At 38.4% G+C, this 24,694-nt stretch overlaps 1 protein-coding gene across 1 annotated transcript in view; it reads left to right on the top strand.

The window, feature by feature from the left end:
- Positions 1-24,694, top strand: part of MAMLD1 (mastermind like domain containing 1) — a 369,676-nt gene that overhangs the window by 952 nt on the left and 344,030 nt on the right. The gene's annotated exons all lie outside the window — the stretch shown is intronic.

Below are 24,694 nucleotides of genomic sequence, written 5' to 3'. Positions count from 1 at the left end.
AGTTTGACAAAGCATTGAGCAATCCCCCAGACTTGTTGTCAGACGGTTGTGTGCGACTCGTCGAGTCGTGTGCGGGCAACAATTAACCATTTGTAGATTGGTGCATGAATCACGACTGGGCTTCCAGAGGGTGGTGGAGGGAGGAGGAGGAGGATACGAACCAGTTGCTGTCTGATTTAGCCGAGATTAATGCTGGCTGATCAGCAAGTAATAGGATTAGAGAATTGCCAGTAAACTGTCTCCAAGGCAGTGGTAGCCTTACTGGGCATTCGAAAGAGTGAACTGGCCTATGTTTAAGTACGTAGTTATTTTTGTGGGAGTTTTTTTTAATTAGAAACATGTGTACGATGTAGTTTTATCACTCAGAAGGTACATTTTGAGTACCTTATCTCAATCTGGTTGATTTTGCTTGGATGTGTGAAAATTGACAGGTGTTGATGACCATGTGATCCGAAATCGTAATTCTAAACACAGTGGCTGCTCAGAGAATATAGCATGGTTTAGCCTTTGTTAACACTACTAAAATGTAAACTACACCCTGTTTTCTTGCTCCTTTACTGCTGTGGACTTGTGCCCCTGGGGGACAGCTCTGTGCCAAGAGAATATTTTTTTCTTGCAGGTTGTGATGTCACCTGCAGGGGATCTTGATTATAAGTGCATTGGTAGCAAAAACTAACCATAAACGCACTTTATATACAGCTGTTTAGACTGGGAGTTGTGGCTCATTGGCATTTGGAACGGGTAGCTTGCATTCTGTTCCACATACATGATTGTTGGAAAGCAGAAATTGTGTTTGGCCCCGCACCCCTTGCATAGCTACTATCGTGTCAGGAGCTAATTCATTTCTGTTTACTACTTGCAGCTTTAGTGATGGCCCACAGTGTTTAGATTTCAGTCATATCTGATTTCCTCAGTTTTTGCTGGTGGCGTACTTTATAGACGCACCAGTCATGGTGGTTTGATGCCAGCTTACGCCTACCTACATGACGGACTGCACAGCCTCCTACCCATACACATTTAAGTCCCCCCCGCCCCCTTCTCTCTCTGGTCACTGTCACTGGCATACCTCTTAAGTCTACCGCATTATGAGAACTTGTCCTCATTTTTAACCTTAAGTAGTCTATTTCCTCGATGTTCTAAATTTAAAGGGTCACTAATGTTGGCAGAGGAGCGAGTTTAGTGTGGAGATGTTAAGCTTGCTGTGGGATTGTGAGGTTTTGTGGTACTTGTATTTTCAAACTGCATGCGCTGACTTCTTAAAAGTGCTAAACTGGGTGATGAGGAGCTTAACACTGACCCGTAACAGCTCACACACAGTGTCTGTCAGTATAGAGATCCAAACCACTACTGGTTCATAGGAGCGTACAGTCATAGACCCCTGGAACTACAGTGCAAGTTTTTAACATGTCAGCATAATTAAAATATTTGCAAGCTATGCCCTGATCCTCCAAGCACAAGGTGATTTCGGTCAGCCATTCCTCTGTATAGCCATCATATTAGTGCCCGGTGCAGAGAGCTTCCGTAGTGCTCCAGTCAGAGAGGCGCCCGTGCCTTTGTTTCATTTCTTTCAGATGAGATGTGCTTCGTCTTCCAACAGGAGTCGCCTTTGTACTTCAGGCTTTTCTGGCATTTGAAAGCTAAGTGAGGTTTGTAACAAGATTAAGGCAGTTAACTGGCTCCTGGCTGTAATGTTTAAACGGGGGAGGGGGCGCTGTGCGGCAAGTGACCCTTTACAGTTGCTAATTTGCTGTTGAGTGAATTCATTTAGAAATTCCGATTTACAATGTTTGTTTTTTTCGGACTTTGGGGTGGTATTTTATACAGAAAGCTTGTTACCTTATACATTTCTGCTGCTTCCTGTGCAGCTGTAGTCTTTTGTTGTGTGTTTATTGTGCTGACCCCAGTATGCTGCTAATGTTTTGGAGTCCCGTACAAACCCTTGTAACTGGCCACTTTTGTACTGATCAAGTCCCCGATTTTAAAACTATTATTTTGAGAAGCTGTTGGTTACCGTTAATGTCTATGAAATTTGTGTTGCATTCTTTTACATTTCCTGCATTGTGAAACAGGGGCAGATTAATTGCACAGTGTTGCTTTTCCGGGTAAATTTTTGGGTTAACCTACGGATCGGAATTACTAAGTCCCACTCGGTGATGTAAAAATCCCACTTTAGGACGGGGGAGGAGAGGCTGGACCTTTCTGGAGCTAAGGTGCCATTTTTCCCTAATTATGGGTTGTCACTGCTCCTCTGTTACTGGCTGGGAGGTGAGTTAGTCATGATGTCGGGGTGGGTTACTGACTAGTTCAGTGAAGCTGCAGAGATGATTCATGGTGACAGTTTGTACTGCTCAGTGCTGGTGCCTGGGATCATGCATGCCGCCAACGGTGTACCACTACAAAAATTGTGGGTTATTATTAGAACAATGTGATTCATCTGGGATGAGACGTGTTCAGGTCTTACGGTGATAAGTCAGTTAGGGAACTCGTGCATCTATCATTAAGTTCATGCACTCCCAGGTAGGCGATGAACTGGGCAGTATTGTAAGCATCACATTTTAAACAAGTGAATGAAAAATGTGTTTGAAAACCAAAAATGAAAATCTGTCAGTGTCTGTAAAGCAAAATAGTTAAATGCAGTTTGGGACTCAATTTGAAACAGTTGCATGGGTTTTGTTACTGTTTTCATGGTGACGGTAAAACCCGAAGATTAGAAGGCTGTGGCTGTAGCGGTGAGAGACGGGAGGGATGCAAAGGTAACAAGTGGCAGTTCCTTTTGTTTTATACTGTACGGCAATAATGCCCGGTCAACCTATATGTTGGGACTGCTAGGTGGATTGCTGTGTCTTGGGCTGATAAACAGCAAATGGCCAGATTAAATTACGAGAAAATATTTTGCAGAGAAATTGTGATACTTCATCTCAGGCGTCTTATTATGATGTATGGCACTATTTGATAAATAAGTAAACCTGTTCTGTTGGTTGAGGGCTGGTATTTGCCCTGCAAAACTTTTCATTTCGGGAAGAAGTGTCCCATTGTGGGCATCTCAAAAGCTGACAGCCCTAGCCCCGACTGGGCATCTGAAAGAAGTAACCATGTCTACCAAGCCCTATCAGCCTTCTGTATGGGGGCATTCTATGACAATACAAACCCTGAGGTCTGTAGGAGGATGATTAGTCATCTGTAAATTATGTCCTTGTCATGGTATGTCTTGATCCCAGTGAGACTTTAGCTGTAAGCATAAATCTTCAGATGTATACTTCTGTTGCCCTAGAAATTCATAGTACTAAAATCGGGTCCTGTTCTGTATCTGATTTACTTGACCATCTTTACCTGAATGGGTGACTGTATTTTTTTCAAATATAGTGTTGCTGACATTTCATTAAGTTTGCTAAACCACATCATAGTGGAATAGTTAATTATGTCTCATAAGGAAGTAGCTTTGCCTAGAAACCTTGGGTATCCCTGATGGAGCAATTCACTTACTGGCTTAACATATAACTAAATGTAAATTGAATTAAAACATTTGCATACTTGTCAGAAGGAGGACTCCTTAAGTTCAGTGCATTTGGCTGGTTTCATGTAAATGGACTTGGTAGATTATGTTTTGAAAACTGAGTCAGGAAATGAGAAGTTTGTTGTGTGTGGTACCATATGTGTAACTCGCTGTACCTGTCTTATTAGTTACCTGTGAGTTACAGAATTTGTATATTTCACCTCTTCATTCTTAAAGTTAAGTCTAGTACCTTTGTACTGTGGTAGACTTTGAAACATGTGGACACAAGCATGCCTGTGATAGCAGCAATTATTGTGTTGTGATTGTAAGCTACAGTTTGTTAAATAAAGGTTACATTGTTTCACAAATAGTTTGGCACATTACAGTGTTTTCTTCTTGAGCTGTTGATGTTCTTATGGTTTGTGAATGTTATGTGTTTATGTTTGTTGGCAGAGAATGCCTATGCTGAGAAATAAAATATACAGTTGCACATAAAATTGTATTTTATGCATGTAACCAATTGTGTATACAAGTAAACTGTGAAAGATAAATTTGTCTAAACTGTCACAGTTCATATCAATTTACTAGTAAACAAACAGGTTAACATATAAACAAGCAATTCAAATCTAGCCAAGTTTTACAACAGCTGATGTCCAATTACTAATGAAGAATACATTTTTACCTGTATTATTATTATTATTATATAAACTTGACATTAGGCATTCACTTGTTCTATTGTAATAGCCCTTTTGATTTGTAATGATACATATGCTTTTTCTAGCTAGCATACTTAATTGACAAATGAACTTGCATATTTGCAAGTGTTGTGGTGTACACTGGAAGCAACTGCCTCCTGTCTCTGTAACACATCTTTGTAGATGGAGTAGCCTATTTTTGTAAGTTAGAACAAGGAAGCATTCTGCTTGGATATTATCAGTAAAGAATGAAGGTATAATGCATAACACTTCTCCATTTTGGAAGCAGAGCTGTACCTTTGAACGGCACGTGTACTACCAGTTGTCATTTCATCAGGATGGCATTGTATGTAAAATCTCAGCACGTTTGCATTTAGGGGCTAAGCTCTTAAGTTTGCAGTTCACTTACACATGCAGAAACTTCACTGTATGCTCCAGTGATGGTAAATGTGATATACTGACTGTGTTGTATTGCAGTTATTTTAACATGAAAGATGATTAACTAATCTCTATCATGGGACTCCAGAAATATGATTAGCATGTACCGTTTCAAGCATATGTTTGGCCTTTCACCTTCTGCTTGGTAATATTTCCTGTTGTAGTCGAGGAGAAGGGTGAAGAGGAAGCTCCTTGTTAGGAAAGCAACTCATAAGAGGCTGGTTTCTTCTGCTTATTTGCTGCTGACGTTGAGGATGGCAACTGTGTGGAATAAAAAGCAAACGTCACACATTTTAATAAACCCTAGAACCAGGAAACACTTGGTAACTTGACTGTTGCTAAGGGAGCAATAACAAATATACAAAACATCTCAAGTTTAACAAGGAAGCTAGAATTGTTCATTTTGACTGTATAGTTACAACAGTCTGCAGTTAAAGACATTTCTCATAGCAACTTCACAGGGAAAAGGGAGTTTTAAGAATAAATAAAAAATAGTTGTGCTAAATTACCTTCCATTTCCACTGGACTGGAGCTCATGATTATTCAATTTTGTGATTAACCCTTGAGCTTTCCACCTCTGGGAGTAATAAGTGCCCACTTGTAACTTTGTAAACAGCTGAATGAGCATGCTTCACATTGTAAACACCCCTATACTTTCCAACCTTATTACCCCTTACAGAAATCTCAACTCTTTACGATCTTCCAGGAAACTTCTTGCTAACTCAAACAAGTCTAATAACCTGGCAGGTGACTCCTTATTCAACAATACCGCTGGAAAAACTGGAATATGCTGCCACAAGAGCTAACTATACTTCCCTCGCTGCCGCTTTTTAAACAAAGACTCAAAAAACACCTTAAGACACATTGGTTATGCCCCTGTTCCAACCCTGACTAATCCTCTGATTTCCTCTACTCTACCACTATCGTGCATCCTCTGCTATAGCCCTTTTAAGTAGTGAATATCTCAAGTAATTTTCATAAGTCTTGTCATGAATGTTCTGTCTCAATCCTTCTGTATATTTTTTTTCTCAAATATTCTGTAAAATGACCTTTCCTATTTCTGTATAATCATTGGAAAGAAATATTTTCTTTCCTCAAGAATTAGCTGATAGTTAGCATTATAACATCCTTTCCTTGTATTATTGTTGCAGGATATATATGTGTGATATGATCTGGAAAAAAATTTTTTTTTTTGTATGATATTGTGATGTCTTTACTGTATCTCTGTGTTCACAATTGGAGCTTATCTCCCCGGGCCTCCACTGAAAATGGACATGCAATCCAGCTGGACTAGCCCGGTTAACAAATGTAAAATAAAAAAAAAAAATGTACATGCAGGTGCAGTAGATATGTAATGCGGGAAGAGCATGTTGCAAAACTGGACTGGAGCTCATGATTGTTCAATTTTGTGATTAATCCTTGAGCTTTCCACCTCTGGGAGTAATAAGTGCCCACTTGTAACTTTGTAAACAACTGAATGAGCATGCTTCACATTGTTACCTTTGAGAATTTAACTGTATTAGTTAATGCTTTAACAGTCTTGAGTTTAGGACTTCAGAACTGCATAGAGTTAATTATACAATAAGCAGGCCCTCTTTTTCAAAATGGCTACAGTAAGGTTATTCTGAGAGCAAGTGCTGGGCTATGAAATTGCATTGTGATATTTTTTCCCATTTCAAAGGTTACTGTGTGTGCAGATCTGTGTTTATGAAATTATAGTTCAGTGTAGTAAGTTTTCTTTCACACAATGCTGCTACTTCTGTAGAGATGGTCTTTGAGTTGGGGAGAAGGTTGTACAAATATTTAGACATAATAATTCAGCTTGTTTATAGTGATTATGATGTGTACATGAATATATTGTCCCTGCCCATGCTTGCATGTTTACTGGGTATTGTGTTTCTGAGTGCATTATTAAATAGCGAGCACTGACGTCCAAGTGCTTATGATCCTTTAAAGAGTAAAACAAGGAGGAAATTCCCTACAAAGGTAATTGGCTACAGCAAGGCAATAATGAACACTGATTGTGCTAGTTGACTTTTTACATCCAATATTAACTAGACACTCTAGATCCGTGTCTAGGTTGTGGGGCATTCCTTTTGCAACAGGGCATTCCTTAAAAGCAGAAATGTTATAAAGGCTTCTGAATAACCAGTATGTCACCAGATTCTGTGACAGGACAGATATCGGGCCAAGCTGTATTTAAAATAATCTGGTCTCGTGACTATACCCTGCAAATAAATAGTTTTGACCTGGCTGGAATCTTGTTCAGAAATAATTTTAAAATATAAAATGTCTTTATAATCTTGTGGTGTTTTTGATAAAGACACCAGGTCAAAAAATATGTTTATGTCTAGTTTTATGTTGTGTGCATCATTTTTCACTTTCATCCTGTTTCTAGGCCATGTGCTTACTTTTGTTGCTGCAATGTCATCGGGTATTCTAAAATTTTAACACTTGTTTTTATACTTAAATTTAAAAAAGTTTCAGCATAACCCCTTGTTGTGGACAAAGTGTTCTGTAGATGCTACAGAACTGCTCCACAGCAATGTTGTCACACTAACTTTTTAACCTGTGATGGCATGTGTGTTCTCACCACCCTTTCTGTGTTTGTGAATATATATTTAAGGCTATCGTAATGTGGTGCAGCATTGTTCTCTTTCTTCAGAGTACTTAATTGCCTGCAATTGATTTTCTGTAAAACAGGAAAATGGGGGAATGTGTTATAAGTGCGTGAGAGAGAGCACACTGTTGCTGATGGCATACTATTTGCACCTGTGGCATGTGACTGTCTTACCTGTCAAAATGTGTTTTATTTTTAAAGTTTGATGGCTGGAATGGCAGTCTGGCAGACCCTTTTTCTTTGTAATTCCAGGCAGAAGAGTGTCAAACCAGACATTAAATAGATGCATCAGAAGAGTATAATTGCAGTATAGTTATTACTAAATGTATATATTTAGTTAGTAAATGCACATGTTTCAGTGTACAGTGGACATTATCAGAACAGGCTATGAGGATCAGAAATAGAGAACTTTATTTTTGTTAAATTGTACCTTTTGCAATAAGAATCAGCTTAAAATGTGGCAACTACAGAAATGAAGGAGAAAATAGTCATATATTTAAAAACATCAAATGCATGGACAAAAAATTAGTAAGTGATAAAAAGGCAGAAAGCAAAGATATAAATGTTATGACAAAGTATTTATTGGTCTAAAGGTTCTAATTAAACTAAGCATATGCTGCAGAGGATTTTCATGCATGTCCAGCATAACTTGTCAGTTTACTGCAGATCTGTTTCACAACTTGCCCCATCACAGACAGAAAAGCATGAATCACCACATTTTTCCTTGGCTTTAGATAAGGATATGAGATGCATTTGAGGCAACTTGAGGTCATGTTGTAGTCTGTAATTCCAAGGTGCGAGGAAATGAGTTGGTGGGGGTAATTCAGTAGTTTTGGGGTAAAATGAGTTTAAATTAAGAAAAAAATTGGCAGAACTCAATCCATTGCAAAATAAGGAACAGTGGTGGGTTTTTACCATGGAGACCTTCTGCAATTCTATCATTTCATACATTACTGATTACAAACCTCTGTCAGCACAATGTGTAGATAATACAGACTTCAGAAGACAAACACCACTCGGAGAAACTACTCATGAACGGGAATGCTACATCATTATGTCTCGGCCTAAAGGCAGTCTGAAAGTACCTAAGAAAAGTCCATCCAAGTAAAGCAGCAGGTCCTGAAATGATTCCGGGTCATCTACTCAAGGACTGTGCAGATCAACTGGCACCTGTCTTTGCTGACATCTTCAACACATCTCTCAGACAGGATAGTTTGCCAAGATGCTTCAAGTCTGCCATCATCATTCCTCTGCTAAAGAAGTCACCCCCATCACATTAAATGACTACCGACCCATTGCACTCACACCATTGAGGATGAAATGCTTTGAAAGGATGGTCATAGAACATATATCATCTTGTCTGCCTGCATCTCTTGATCCTCTACAGTTTGCCTACAGACCAAATCGCTCCACTGGGGAAACTATGTCCCTGTCACCACATCACACATTGAACCATCTTGTAGGTAAAATTTCTACGTGTGTATGCTGTTCATAGAGTTCAGCTCAGCTTTGAACACTGTAATACCACAGTAGATGTTGTCTAAACTAAGTAATCTTAGGCATGGAAAATACACTCTACAATTGGATCCTCAGCTTTGACAGACAGGCCCCAAACTGTTCAAGTTGGCAAGAACCACTCACAATGCATCACCTTGAACACAGGGGTTCCACAATACTGGTGCATGGCAGCTCTGCAAAACAGACAAATCACATCAAGTTTGTTGATGATACCACCCTGATTGGCCTCATCCGAAATGAAGGTGAGGGGGCATACAGAGAGGAAGTGAACCAACTAACCAGATGTGCACTGACAACAGCCTAACACTAAATGTTGACAAAACAAAATAAATCATTGTTGCCTTCAGGAGGAAGCAAGGGTCCCACGCAGCCACCACCATTAGTGGTACAGCAGTGGAAAGTACCCAATTCCTAGGGGTGCACATCTCAGAAGACCTAAGCTGGGCAACAAATACCTCCACCCTTGTAAAGAGAGCTCTACAATGTCTCCTCTTCCTCTGGAGACTACACAGTGCAAACCTTCCCTCCCTCCATCCTCATGACCTTCTACCTGGCCATGATCAAAAGCATACTAACATCATGGTCTGGTATGGAAACTGCTCATACACAGATCACAAGGCATTAGAGAAGGTAGTAAGCAGGCCAGGAAAAATCACAGGATCAAACCCCAGTCCTTACAGGACCTTCACTCTTGCAGATGCTATGGCAAGGTCGTGAAATTGGTAAGGGACAAGTATCATCCCAAAGATGGACTGTTCCACCTCCTGTCTTCAGGGAAACGATACAGGAGCATCAGGTGTATAACATCAAGATTCAGGATTAGTTTCTTTCCACAAGCGATCAGACTGTTGAACAACTAAACATAAGTGTCAACACTTGTCCCTCAGTTCGTGAGAACACTATAAATGCAATATGATTGTCTTTACTGTCATAGAATTAAATTATTCTATTTTATCTAGGTTATGCAATCTGAACTAAATTATTACTTGCACAATTACATGAACTGTGAATTATGCTATGTTATCTTAAAAATGGTGGTGGGTGCGTTTTATGTGTTTGTATTTCTATCTGTACTGTCTAGAATTTCTTGTTATATTGCTTCCTTCACCCTCTTGTGAAAACTGTTTTCAATGCATACAAGTCTGAAGCAACAAAATTTCATCCAAGTGATACATGGCATTTGTTGATCTGAATGACAGAGTTTATTTTGACTTGATTTCAGTTATATCCCTGCTCCAGTTTATGAAGAAGTGAAAATTGTATGTTAGTGAACATATGCATAGAATAGGAAATGTATTGCCTGAGATACAGAGTAGAAATGTGTAAAACAGATTGTGCAAAGGCTGCAAATACAGATAATGTTTCTGTGTTGACAATGTGTTAAAAGTATGGTCATTTTATTTTCAGTTTTCATTGTAATATTACTGTGGTTTCATGTTCGTGCCTTGCAATACATTACTCTATCACAGTGAAGATGAAAGCTTTGTTTTGATTGCAGCATGTCTTCACCTGTGAAGGAAGGTTTATACTTTGTGGGGACCCTAAACTGTCTTAAAATTAATCTGTAGTTTTATGTTAGTGCAAAGTGCAAGTGCATCTCAGTGGTACCGTGTTAATTATTTCCATAAGGCTAGTCCCTAGAAAGCATAGCTTGTCCCTGGTGGACTTTTTTAAATGAGCTTTTAGTACTGTAGTTAGTATTTGTATCTTGACATTTGCCAGGTTTTGTGCCATTCCCTCATTCTGTTGTTTCAGAACTACTGTGTGTGCTTTTTCTTTGCTTTATTAGTTCCAGTAACCTTAGCAGAACTACTCGAGCTGTATAGCATACTGCTAAAATCTGCAACATAATTGAAGTCCTTTGTAAGAATGCAAAGATGAATAACTGGCTTTAAATATAGTCTGTTCAAGGGGCTGGGCATACATGCAGTATGCCTTTAGCTGCTATGTCAATAGTGACTGCATTTTTATTTTCATGAGAATGTAATAGATATACTGTCCTAGTATTCATGGCCATCAGGTGAGAGGCTTAAGGGAACCCCGCATGTAAATCTTTTCACTTTACAAAGAGTGCAACAAGAGAGTGGTTGTTGAGTGAATGTAGCACTTCTAGATGCTTTTAGCTTTAGATGAAAACTGTAGTGAGAATCTTTAGTTGTCTGTGCTTGTAAAAACTACAATGTGCATACTCTGAATCTCTTATTTTAAACATAATGAATTTATGGGATGTTTCACAAGCTGTGTTTTTTTACAGTTTTTTGATGGGAGTTCATTTAGAGACTCGCAGCAAAAGAGGTTCTTGGTATTTCAAATTCAAGATTAATTAAGTTTGCACTCGCCCTGTCAACATAGAATGCCAGTCATTACTTTAAAAACAGTTGGAGTGAGTAGGGTAATCTAAAGAAATTGATGTATTTCTTTTTGAACAGTTGATCATTTGTATGTAAATATTTACTCTCCATAAACGTAACTAGTTCATTTACAACCTGTAGTTTCCTCTCATGTCTCTCTGAACTTTCATTTTTTTTCCTTTTGTTATACAGTCATGCTTTGACTCGGTGCCTGTGTCCTAACACTCCTAGCCATCCAGCTGGATTGTTCATTCATTCATTTCTCCCTCACATCTGAAGACACCAGCAGAGAGGCATGTTAGCTGGAGATGGTGGCTGTCATACAGCAGAAAGCAAAGGTTTCTTGTACTTCTAACAGTCCTCAACCTTTTGGCTGGAAGGTACTGCACCTGGCTTTCCCCGACCTGGTTGCAGGTACATGATCCTGCCCACACACTTTGCTTGGCTGTAGTGCACACAGTCATTGGCCATGTTCATGCACCTGAGTCCCTGTGCATTGAGGTGTGGTACTAGGCCTTCCCCAGGCATATTCTTATGGTGGGACTTAACCGATTCTGTCCCCCAGGATGGAAAAGCCTCTGTTGGACATCTCTTCGCTCCCCAGATACATACTTCAGTGCCTAGTCTGATGACTGAACCTCAGTTACCTAGGGTATGTTTCTGTGCCACAGAGCCCATCTGCATTAAATACCTCAGCAGCTCTGATAATTTAATTTCTCAGGGTCTGAGCTGCACGAGTGATGGACAGCACTGGGCACTGTGGCAGTAACATTTATTGTACCCAGGACAGCAGTGGGCACTGTGGCAGTAACATTTGTCGTACCCAGGACAGCACTGGGTATTGTACCTGAGAGAGCAGTAGGCAGTCTATCAAGAACATTTGTTGTTGTGTCCAGAGCAGCACTTGGCATTGTACCCAGTATTGCATTGGCTGTTTTACCTCAGACAGCAGTGGACACAGACAGGAACATTTATTATACCTGGGACAGCAGTAGCCACCATGGCAGTAACATTTGTTGTACTCGGGACAGCATTCATCATTGTACCAAGGACAGCAGTGGGCACTGTGACCATAACATTTGTCATACCCAGGACAGTACTGGACATTGTACGCAGTGCAGCATTGGCCATTGTACTCAGTGCAGCAGTGGGCACTGTGACAGTAACATTTATTGAACCTAGTACATCATCGGGCATTGTACCTAAGACAGCAATGGGCACTGCGACAGATTCATTGTACCCATGACCAATGTAAGCCTGTTAAATATGAATAAAAGTTCACTTCTTGGTGTCATTCATGCATAAGTGGAATGAGTAGTTTTAACTGCCGTACATACGCTTATGACAATTCATTGCTTTAAAACAAATATGTTTCTGCTGACATGACTTCTTCAAAGAGGTTTGAAATTGTTTAATTTGTTTAGTTAAATGTATCCATAGAAATAGCAGTATAAATAAAAAAAAGGCCCAAAATCAGGGACAGTTTTTAAATATTGGTTTAATTCCCTTAATGCAAAGGCTGTTCTGTTAACTTTTACCATCTATTTTGTGAACAGTAAATAAGTTTGAAACTCTATATTGTCCAGCATTATTGACTGACTGACTGTAATCCTCAGTGATTGACCAGAAAATCAAAAACTTTGTCAGGACTGGAAGAAAATTTGAGGCAAACATTGGGGACAGTGGAGAGGTACATTTTTTTTAGCCAGCCATTGCATACCATATCTAATAAGTGTAATATTGTGGTGTATTCATTCTGTAAATAGTTCCTGCTCGTTTACAGTTTTCAGCTGCATCTTTTATGAAAAAATAAATAAAACGGTTGATATTCTGCTTTATTCATATTCAAGTCTCCTGGCTGGCACTGTATGTAGATATTGGAGAGAAAACAGCTGTTTTAAGTTTACTGGCAGCACATTCCTTATCATTTTAAACTTTGTTTAGAGAGTTAAGCTACTGGGGGGGGGAGCGAGTTATTGCAGAAGGATTATACTGTTTCTGCAGCCAAATCATTTATTGTTTGCAAATGCTTTATTACAAACACTTTCTTATTGATTGTATGATATACATTCTAAAGTTTCTGCTCATAGGAGTAGCGCAATTCCTGTGCAGGATAATTTGTTTCTGAGCTCACCATTATCTAGTTTGAGCAGCTACATAAACAGGTGTTTTTTTCCCTTTTTTATGAAGGGAGAAGACAGCACACTATTAAAGATTAAGTTGCACATGATCTATGTGATACATAGTCAACTTTGTTTAATATGTTTGTTTTGTTTTATTTAGCCAAGGTAACTGTTTGAAAATGTCATCTTGAGAGAAGTGGAAGGTGTACAATCAGAATGATAGATGCAGATTACATTAAAATTAAAGAACCCAAGGTATTATTAGGCTTTAGTGCAGCACTGATTGGTAAACCTCATAACATTAATGCTTCTTCCAGAATGAGGACTTTATTATGAACTAGTGTGTGTTGCTCAAATGGTCTATTAAGACATGGCTGAAATCCCAAGTTATTCATAACCAGTTATTTAAGAATTTTTGCTGTTTTTCAGAACTGGGTTTTAGACTGGGTTTCTAACAAAAAAGGCAAGCCAGGAGTATCCTAGAAGTGACGCAGGTTCTGTAGTACAATAGCTTCTCATATTTATGTGTTGCTCTGTCTAACAATGTTTAAGCCACATCCTGTCATTGTTTGTTTTCATCTTTGTGGTTTAGAATTCTCAAGTATTACATCTGACTTTTTTTGTTTGTTTCCAATTAGTCCATTTAAGAAGGGTAGAATTGTCAACCACCAAAAACTACCAGTTCTTTGTGTACATAACCTTCATTCCTGTATGTATGTGTATTTGTGTATCTACACACACACATATGTAAACCTGCTTTATTGTGTCATCATCCAGAAGGTGTTGTCTGTGCTACATACAAATCTTCAGTCATGTGTGTTTATAGATAGATATGTAAAATGTACATGCTTTTGTGTAGCAACATTAGCAAAAAGGGCATAGAAAGAAGGCAGCTATCATGGGCACTAGATGCTGAGGGAGTTAGACCTTTTCTTGGGTTGGGTTACACAGTCACTGCACAATGTTGAATGGGGTGGGCACAGTGAAAGTCATCTGTGTCATTGCGTGGGATACAGTTGCCCAAGCTGCAGCTGAGGGATAGAGGATTTGAACATTTTTATTTTATTTTTATTTAACATTTGCTTACCGGAAAAGTCTGACTGGGATAGAACAATTTTCAGTGGAGGACTGGGGAGAGAGGCTCCAGACGCATGTCTTTGGAATGTGGGAAAAAACTCGAACACCCAGAAGAAATCCATGCAAACGCAGAGAGGACATGCAAACTCCGCATAGAAGGCACCTAATTCAAGAATCAAATTGGAGAGCCTCTTGCTGTGAGGCAACAATGCCAACCACTGCACCACTGTCCCGCCCCTAACATTGTAAACATATACCAAATAAACTGGTATGCCTTCAGAATACTGAAGCATAAGTTCAAGTTAGTGTTCTGTTTATATTTGGACAGGCAAATATTTTTGTTTCAGTTGATATTTGCATTCCATAATTTGTGACCCCAAAGTCTGTTAAGTGGAGCATGTTAAAACTGCTTTTGGTGACTGCCTAGACTGTGTTAGCAGAATTACTCTTAAAGTATATAGAAGCAACAAGCTTGTTATGAAATGTCATTTGCAGGTTAGAGTTTTGTGGCTCAGAATTTACAAACTTCATCTCATTAGTGTTTGATGTTTCTCTGAAACTTTATTTTGAAGTGACAGAAGATGGCTTTCTAGTATTAAGTAGAATTGTGCTAGTTTCTCTCTTGGGCTTTTGGGTTTCCCAGCAAGGTAATAAAATGTAAACAGGCTTGGATTTGGATAGATGGTCCCATCTGGAAAGTTAATGAGTGTCCTTGCAAAATCCATAGAAATGGTGAAAGGCTGTAGTCCTGTTTCTGTTAATATACAGGGTACTCTGGCATCCAAAGTTTGCATTTAGAGCCCAAGATGTGTAGCTTATTAGAAAGTCAACAAGACTGTCATAGATTTGTGGAAGCAGTTTAGTAGGCAAATGCCTAGTAGGAAAGATACCAACCTGGAAAATCTGTGTCTCCAAGTGGCCATTCTGCTCAGAAGGAGTATAATTTGTCTTGGGTCATACTTAAGTGGTCTGAACCTTGGACCGGTGAATGCAGTGTTTCCTAATGTTCTTAGTTCCTAGAATGACATATCATGGACAAAGTTTTAAAGGCTTAATGTCATTGTTATCTCATGCACAACTAAAGTAAACATTTTCTTCAGCTTGGTTGACAGAAACCAAACCAAAACAATGCAACACCTTCTTAGTACTGTTCATCCTGCAGTCTGTTATGACCACTACTTATGTGCTGAGAATTTTTAATGTTAAATCATTTTATAGCAACATTCACAGTGTTGTTTGTAGGCATGGACTTTCAGCAGAGACAGTGACCACTGATATGTAGTTTCACTTAAGTTATTGTACCTAAGATAAGGTACCTGACCATTAGTCAGTGCTTTTGTAGGCAAGATTAGACATATGAATACCTTAATAAAAAAAAAAAAAAAAGGATCAGGAGTTTCTAAATTAGTACCGTTTTCCTTTTTCCTTTGATTTTTGCAATACTTATGGTTACCTTGTTTTTCTTTTTGAAACTTTAGTACTTCTGTCAGTCCAGGCCAACCATGCCAGATGTTCCAGCATATCTACTGTCCAAGTATATCTGTACAGGCAGTAAGGGAAGCCAGAAGATAGGTTTATGTATGTGTACGTTACATACGTACAATATAAAATGTGTATATGTGTATGTACATACCTGTTGTATATATACCTACACACACATATGCATATTGAAATGCATTGATGTTTTATTACCAGTTTCTTCAAATGAAATATTTTTTAATCTAAAACATCAATTAATTCTCTTTGGAGATCACTGATCTTTTGTGTAAGAAAGATTTCCCTGACTCCCAAGAATGAGTGACCTTGGAGTTTGTATACCCTAGAGTCATGAGGTGTTGGGAAATGCTTATGACAGTGAGCAAGGAGAACAGATAGCCACCACATGGAGAATGAAAGGACGTTGCTTCATAACTGATAATTATTGAGGAGGGGATAATTCTTAGGTCTTAGAAAAGTAACTGGTACCACAATCAGATTCTAGGGTTTCATTCAACTAAGCAAAAAACACTGATGGCGCAACATAGACTGTCGAGAATTTCCAACAGCCCAACTTAGCTGGCAGCTTAAGCTCTTCTGATGAGGCTGAACGCACTTCAGTCTTGCAGGTGTTTTTTTTTCTGTCTTACAGCTTGCTCCGTGGATTTGCCTAACGTTGGATTTCACCCCCTCAAAGGAAAGGGTAGTGCAGTGCACCAGTCAATGCTTGGATGTTTTGAAACTGCTGTAAAGGGGATTTTTGTGCTTCACAAAAACACATTTAAAAGTCACAAACCACCGTTCACCTTTTTCCATAAACCTGACAAGGATGAATTTTGTAACCAACAGTTAATATATTGTTAACAAATGTGACAACATTCAAGCTAATGAACCACAGCAGAAGAACTCAATTAACCACAATCCGTATGCAGTAGGATTTGCATTGTACTGCCCCTAATCGTTGTGTAGTATATATATGAAAACTATGTTTTATATATGTAAATATAAATGGTTTGCCATCAAAATGCCATAAATAAGTTACACAACCTTGGAAGGGTGAAAGGCACTATCCCAAGGTGTCATAACATTGATTTTTAAAATGATGAATCCACAAGAGCGAATGCTAGTGTGCATTGGCTGTTGTGAAGTCCTCATTTTAAATGAAGATTGCACTGTAGTGGATATTGGGATGTTTACCCTTTCCCTCACTAGAGTGTGATCTCGGTGTCAGTATATATAAGTAGCAGGGGGGGTGGGGGAGTGCAGGGAGGCTTGCCCACCTGCAAAACGTTCATAGTACATAACCAGAAGTGTAAGTATTTTCGGTAAAGTCAGTATTCCCGAGTTGTTGACTTTCTTTAATTCCCACTTTTGGTTATGTGACAATTTAGTAAGTGGACTTTATGACATTTCAAGTCATGTAAGTGACCACTCTCAGAAATGAGTTGCAAGATTTTGATAGTAAACATATATATATTAATTTGTAAGGAAAGGTAGTCTCCACACATTCATTATTGATGCCTTTACCCTGCAGTCTCTGTAGATCTCCCCTGCACTACATTATCACCATATATGGAGACATCACTGCCTCCCACTAACATCCTACCATCTCTATGTGTGGGAATAGGTGACCTGTCAAGTCACCCCATTTTACTGACTGATCAGTGCAGTCAGTCTCAGCCTTTTTCCTTGTATGACCTAGTTATATGACTGTAGAGTACAAATGTGTTTAGAAACATGTCACTGAACAGTAGCATATGCAATAAAATTGTGCAGACAGCTGTTTTATGTACCAGTCTTTAAACATACGTTTTCAGAGTCATAGGAAGACTAGGTGCAGCCTGAAGTGTAAAGAGCTGTGAGAGTAATTTCAATAATGTCATTATTCTGAAGTCACACATCTTTGCCCATCAGGCTGTTCGCAAACATTTGGCATGGCAAGTGTCTGTAGCCAGTGCTGTGGTCATCTTGGCTGTAGTGTATACTAATAAACAGACCTGACAGCTTGCATTTGTGTCTTCTCACTCCATGGAACTACCCTTTGATTTAATATGCAGACCCTTTCATTGCTATAGCCATTCCACCAGAAGTTACTAGCTTAAAAATATGGTATTTTAGTTTGCAAAAAATATTCTGATATCCTTGGAAAGTATTTATAATTTTATAATGTATGAGGCTTAACATTTATTATCTTGTTCTAATCCAGACTAACACCCCCACCTAGACTCTTAACCCAACTATACTACCTCCACTACTGACCACAGTCAGAATTAGCTAGTTATCTTTACATACTTTAAAGTCCTGTCTGACAACTTTACTAATATTATAAATGACAAGAAACTAGCTTAACTTGCAACATTTTCTGTATATACTGTTGATAATCAGTATCTTGTTATTGTATTAAAGCCAACAACCTGTAATGTTGTTTACTATTGCTGCAACTTTGTATCTCTGTAATGTACATGATGTGGAGCTTTACTCCCCGGGCATCCGCTGAAAAAGGACCTGCGTCCAGTCAGAATTTCCCAGTAAACAAATGTAAATAAATAAATAAATCCCAACAAATTGTGGGTTTTCATTGTTTTGCAGTACAACAAGTTAATAAAACAACTTATTCATGTGTTTTTGCATTTTTAGCATTTATTCACTTCTATGTAATGAAGAATCTTCACCAAATCTTCAGGATTTATATTTCCTGACACTAAGAACTTATCTCGCGCTTTGTCCTTAAGGAGCCACTGAGTCAGTTTGTAAGGCTGAAGGGGGCACAATCTGTCCATGCAAATGAAAGTATCAGTAATAACTCTTGCACTCCACAATTAGGATTTTCTGGTCTCCAAATGCTCTATGCAGGGGGGCAAGCCCCCCTACACCCCCTGCTACTTAAATATACCAACTCCGAGATCCCTTCCCACACTCTATGATGATCTCCATTTTTTACGGTTCGACATTTTTGAACTTCGAAGTTTGAAGTTCGGAGTTTTGTGCTTCGGAGTTATCAGCTTTCAAGCTTATGATATAAACCCAAAAAAAATTAGGCAGCAACTCACTTGTATTACTTGGGAGAACATCCTCCAAATACTTCAGTATAGCCTTCACTTAAATACCATAATTACCCATCAGGAAGCAGTTTAAATAACAAAGTCAGTGAAATCAATTAAAGGCAGCCAATGGAAAAGTGGCGTCAATTAAAAAAAATCCAATTTGCTTCACTGTTAAGGCCTTTAGGTTTCAAAGTCCTAAATTTGAAGTTAAAAATATTCTGTCTGTATAATGACAGAGTGCCCCCCCAGTAACTCATGAACAAATGTGTTGTTGAACGTAAGGTTTTAAACAGCCATGACTCATGAACAAAGGTGTTCTTGAACAAAAGGTTTTAAACAGCCATGCTGGCCATGACTCATGAACAAAGGTGTTCTTGAACATAAGGTTTTAAACAGCCATGCTGGCCATGACTCATGAACAAAGCTGTTCTTGAACATAAGGTTTTAAACAGCCATGCTGGCCATGACTCATGAACAAAGGTGTTCTTGAACATAAGGTTTTAAACAGCCATGCCTGGCCATGACTCGTGAACAAAGGTGTTCTTGAACATAAGGTTTTAAACAGCCATGCTGGCCATGATGAAGGTTACATGCTCGGCAACATTATTTTTCAGCCTATACTTTTTGATATCTCCTACATACTCCTGCAGTGTAATAAGATTAAACATGTTAGTTTATGTAATATAAAAATACTGCAGGTATATGTAAGACGGTAAGTAATACCTTCAGAGTCATAACTGAAGGTACCCTACCCCTGTCATTAACAGAGTAACCTGTTAATGAAATGAAAACTAGCAGTAACCAAGGAACAAATAGAATTTCCAACACAGGGGAGACTGTCTCCTGTGGCCCAAGTTTCTGCACAGGTTTACATGGAAACATCTGCTATAATAGCCGTATACAAGAAGATTGGCTAGGTTTGTGTATCTGTTATGTGTAATAAATGGAGTATCATATAAAATTTGATGCAGTTCCACGTCTGAAGGACGTGCCTGTATTTTAACTAAACCCACAAAGGTAGTGGACTGAGTATTGTACTTAACAATTAAATATACCTTTCATTTGTTGTTGTAATTTCTAATGAAAGAAGGAACTTTATTGTACTATGAAGCTGCTGATCACATGTATACATGTTACTGACCTTGTCGCAGGCCTGAAGTATCATTTCTTTGCTGTAACCTCTATTGTAAAGTAAGTCTTAATTTGCTTTTAGCGTCTAATAGGAAAGAGGTTTTGTAATTGCAAGTGTATTTGGCATCTCATCTCTTTCCATGTAAGAGAGAGTAAACAAGTGAGCAAGAGAGACTAGTACAGCTCTGCAGGCAGTAAGTGTTCCAAAAGGCTTGTAGTACAGCCTACTTCTCAGTTTTTATCTTCACTAGCTGTTAGAGTAATATCCAAATAGTGAACAATATCTTGGGCAATATTTTGCAGAAAGAAGAACCAAAACCTGTTGTTTTCTTAGAAGACCTTTGTAATATTGCAAGTTGTGCAGAGGGATACACTTGTTAGAAACTGAATGACGGTAGCATTGGTATAACATCCTGACTACATCACATGTTGAAAACTTGTGAATGGCTGCTAGTACAGTCAGAAAACAAAATTAACAGTGCCAGGAAGTTGGCATCAGATGAAATAGTGAAAATGGTCAGAGCATGGGTAAAATTAATGTTAGCATGCAACTATCTGCTCACTAACAAACTGACAGCATTTATACATTGCATTTTTTGATTTGGGACATTTTGTGCTATGTCTGTAAAACAGAGTGCTGTAGATTGCAGCGGGTCTGAGCATTTTGACCTATGTCAGTGAACTGTGCTGTGGTTTATGATAAATAATGCCTTTCCAGTTTTACATGGGTATGTTTGTATATTTGCATATGTGTTATTTTCCTGTGTTCCAATTGTGGTATTCCTGAATGCCTGATTGCTCATCTGTGGAATAGTTTGTTTCTGGTATTTGACACTTCACATGGGTGCCTTTTGCTTGTCTCTGATGGCTTGCTGTTGCCTAGTGCTCAAAGGCTTGTATGCTTTCAGCTGTGTTGTGATGAGGACACAGCTGTACTAAAGAACATGTCCGTCTGTGATTAATTTACCCTCTAATTACTGCATCTTCTTTACACTTTTCTGCACGCAAACATGTTTACCAGGCTAGGTGGACACGTTATTCTGCAGGTTGTGTGACTGAAATTAATACTGGTGGTGCATGTCTTTTATTTCCTTTGTATTGTTTAGACATCTTCTTATATACAAAATACCAAAATTATAAAAAAAGTATTCTTTTTTAAATTATAGCAGTAGGAACAGCAGTGTTTTACAGGTGGTGGTGGAGTATTTCAGAGACTGCCCCCCCCCAAACACACACAGACACACACAAACACACATGCACACTGATATCTAGGCAGGACTGCAAATCATTTTTGTGTACCCTTGTGAGATGGTATTTTGTATGTTTTGTGAAAAACAACTCCTTGGGGAGCTCTAGACTTGTAATCAGAGAAAATCAAATGAATCTTGAATTTCTTTGTTAGTGTACTGCACACTAGAAAATTAGCTGTTGCGCAGGTTGTTTTCTGGCTTTAGTTGCACCAGGTGCTGCACTTTTCAAGTAAGCTATATCTTTCTGGAAAATAAATTAATGCAGTACGCTATTGTGTAGTAGCACTGGTTTGAGCTGCATTTGCAGCCAGCTGTAATACTCCTTGGGCTTTGTGGAGTTGTGTTGCATTTTCAGATATATGCAGACAAATCCATATTCATGTACTTCAGTGCTGGAAATGCCATCCTTTAGCAGAATTTTGACCATTACAGATGAAGTTAAGATAGAAGTGGAATATACATTGCCTTCTTTTCATGTGTAAATCATTGCTGACATGAGAAGTAAATGAATGCAGTTGTACACCTACAGTCTGCTGGTCTCCTTTAAGACCTACCTCAAGACCCCATTCCCCCCAGGATGGGTGAGCCGGTATCATACACACTCCTATCATGTACCAATGTACCGCAGACGTCTTCCAGCTCCCATGCTGGGAATCAAACATGGTACTTTATTCCTCTATGCCACGGCCAGTTTATTTTTCATGTATCTCTGTGTTTTACTTGTTTAGTGAACTAGCACTCTTAGTTGGTCAAAAACTTCCTTTTTTATTTTACACAAAGTTCTATCACTTGCTTTTTATTATCTGGTTATATTTTTCTTGAAGTGTGTGTTGTTGCGGGTAACCAAACTAATATTGATCCCTACCCCTTGGACAGGGCATGGTGAGGAACTGCTGGGAACATAGTAGTGTTTTTGTGAACTCTGTTTGTAGAAAGTGGCTTTTTTCTCTGTAGTTTGTGGTTAGCATGAAGGAAAAACTGAAGCTACCTAATGTAAACCTTGACAAGTAGTTTATCCCAGAGGCAGATCTAGATGTGGTGAGGGCCTGAACAATGGAAAGCTGCAGTAGGGCTACTTAATATTCTTATTTACATTTTATTGACTGGGTTAGTCCCAGTAGGCCAGTGACCTCTTTTTTTAGTGAAGACCCAAGGTGGTATTCACACTGACTATGAGAAAATTGTCCAGGGCACTGGGGAAATTTACCTTTCTCTTTGCAGTAAGTGCATTCATTCGCATAAGCCTTTAGAGCCGTCACCAACTCTGCTAAAAAGAGTTGTGCTGGGAAAGGGTTGCTTTATTACAGGTTTACAAATATGACTTTAATTTTTCTAGTTATAAATATATTGACACTGCATAATTAATTTATGGAGACATTCATATATAAAATTATAATAAAACTGTAGCAACAGAAAAAAAACTGAAAGGCCACTAGGACCTAAGCTGTAGGTTGTTTGGCTTATGCTTATATCTGCCCCTGTCTGAACTTTATTATCAGAACATGAAGCAGTGCATGTCTTGTTAACACACACACACACACACACACACACACACACACACACACACACACACACACACACACACACACACACACACACCATTTTATAATATATGCTATGTTTCTTTTTAAGGATATCTAATGTCCTAAATTTCTCTTGCATTTGTTTCCTCACGTTTTTGTATGTAACTCATTGTTTGTAGTGCAGCCAATACACAAGACTAGTGCCTTTATTTTTTGTTTGCATTTGCTTGAGTTTACACTGATAGCAGTCCCCCACCTTTCTCATTTCCTGGAGCTTTACATAATCCTTAAGGGTAGGATGTCATTGTTTCTGATGCTGATTCATATTGAATTATTTAATTTTGTATTTTATTCTATTTCTTTGCTTACTATTTGTTAACCAGATAAGTGGACTGATTAATTGACCCTTTTCAGCCATGACCCTGGCACAGAGGACAGCACAAATCAGGAGAGTTTGAGGGGTTCTTGTAGACAAAAGAATAACTGTAATCAGAAACTGATTAAAATGTTTGCATCATGTCTTCAACTTCTACTCAGTGTTACTGCTGCTATATAATTAATGTTCTATAATTTGTTTTGTTGCAAAAGGTGACTGCTATTGTGAAGTGATTTTTTCTTTCAAGTTCTTCCCACAACATGACATTTTGTTGATCCTTTCCATTGAGTGACCTATTACTGTTGATTTAGAGCAGAAGCATGCTGGATCTAGGCTTTGAGTAACTCTTGAGATAGTCCTTAGTGGATTTGTGATACTTTTTTTAAAGCAGGTTCTTCAGGTTTTGTAATCCTTTTTAAGTAATTGTAACTCAGTGTCTTGCTTTTGTAATAGAAAGTTTGGACATGTGGTGGAGGGGGGTTACTAGATAATAAAATTAAGAAAATTAACAACAGACCTTATAAAATAAAAAGAGGTATCACAAAACTCTACAAGAATTTGCAGCTAACACAAAAAATTACAGACCATCATTTTAAAAAGTAATTTAACAGCACAATTTAAAGTAAATTATAGAAGTGAACTTGAGTGATACATAAGCTAAGTGCCGCATGAAATTAAAAAAATGACAGTTTTTTTTCACTTTATTATTGCTTCCCAAAATATGTATATATGCAAAGTCAATGTTTTTTTTTTTTATTTAGGATGAGCAGGAAGTAATTTTCCTGAACATGTTGAGATAAGTAGCAAACTGATCTGATAAGCAGGGTTAAACGAGGAGTTTGTTAATCGGGAAGCTCTCTTTTCGATTCTTTTGAAGTGAAATTGCTGGGGACTGTTCTGCTTCAGTTGTATGACTTCATTTGAGACTTGGTTAGTATGCTGTGACTACCCTTTCTTAAAACTCCACATTTCAGAGTTGAGTTTCTAGAAAGTGAGGCTTTGGATGAAGGTGCAGTAAAGATTTGTTGGGGATGGGAGAGACAGATTTTATTCCTGACAACTGTTTGAAACTTTTGTTACTTTTATATTGTCAAACATTTTCTTTCTCTTTATTGTGACACTTTTGGGCTGTGGGTGATAATGGGTCCATCCACTACCCTGGTCAAAAACCTACGTAAATATTTTGCTTTGTGGAAATGGCTTTCTGTTCTACCTCAAACAAAGTTGCAGGACACATATTAAAATAGTATGAAACTGTTACTGAGTTGTCATCTTACTGGTTAAGGCATATTTTGTATTCATAGATTTTCTCATTGCAGTTTTGTGAAAGACAGGTAGGTTACAGTAAAAGCTACATCTGTACAACTGCTTTGAATTAATTCCAGATGAACATTTGTTAACTAGGAAGGTAGTAACACAGAGAGTTTTGAAGTTTTCAGAAGTGACATAGGAGGGTGTATTAGCAATGGGAAATGACAGTACCATAAATACATACGTTAGTAATGTGCGGTGCTAATCTTGCTGTCTCCATGCAGGTCAGGTACAATATATTTTTGGTTCACAATATACCTAATGCCAC

Source organism: Protopterus annectens, chromosome 15.part0 (assembly GCF_019279795.1).
Source record: "Protopterus annectens isolate FY-2018-M chromosome 15.part0, PAN1.0, whole genome shotgun sequence".
NCBI classification, from domain to species: Eukaryota; Metazoa; Chordata; order Ceratodontiformes; family Protopteridae; genus Protopterus; species Protopterus annectens.
The sequence above is the reverse complement of the archived record's forward strand: the minus strand, read 5'-3'. Positions and strand labels throughout refer to the sequence as shown.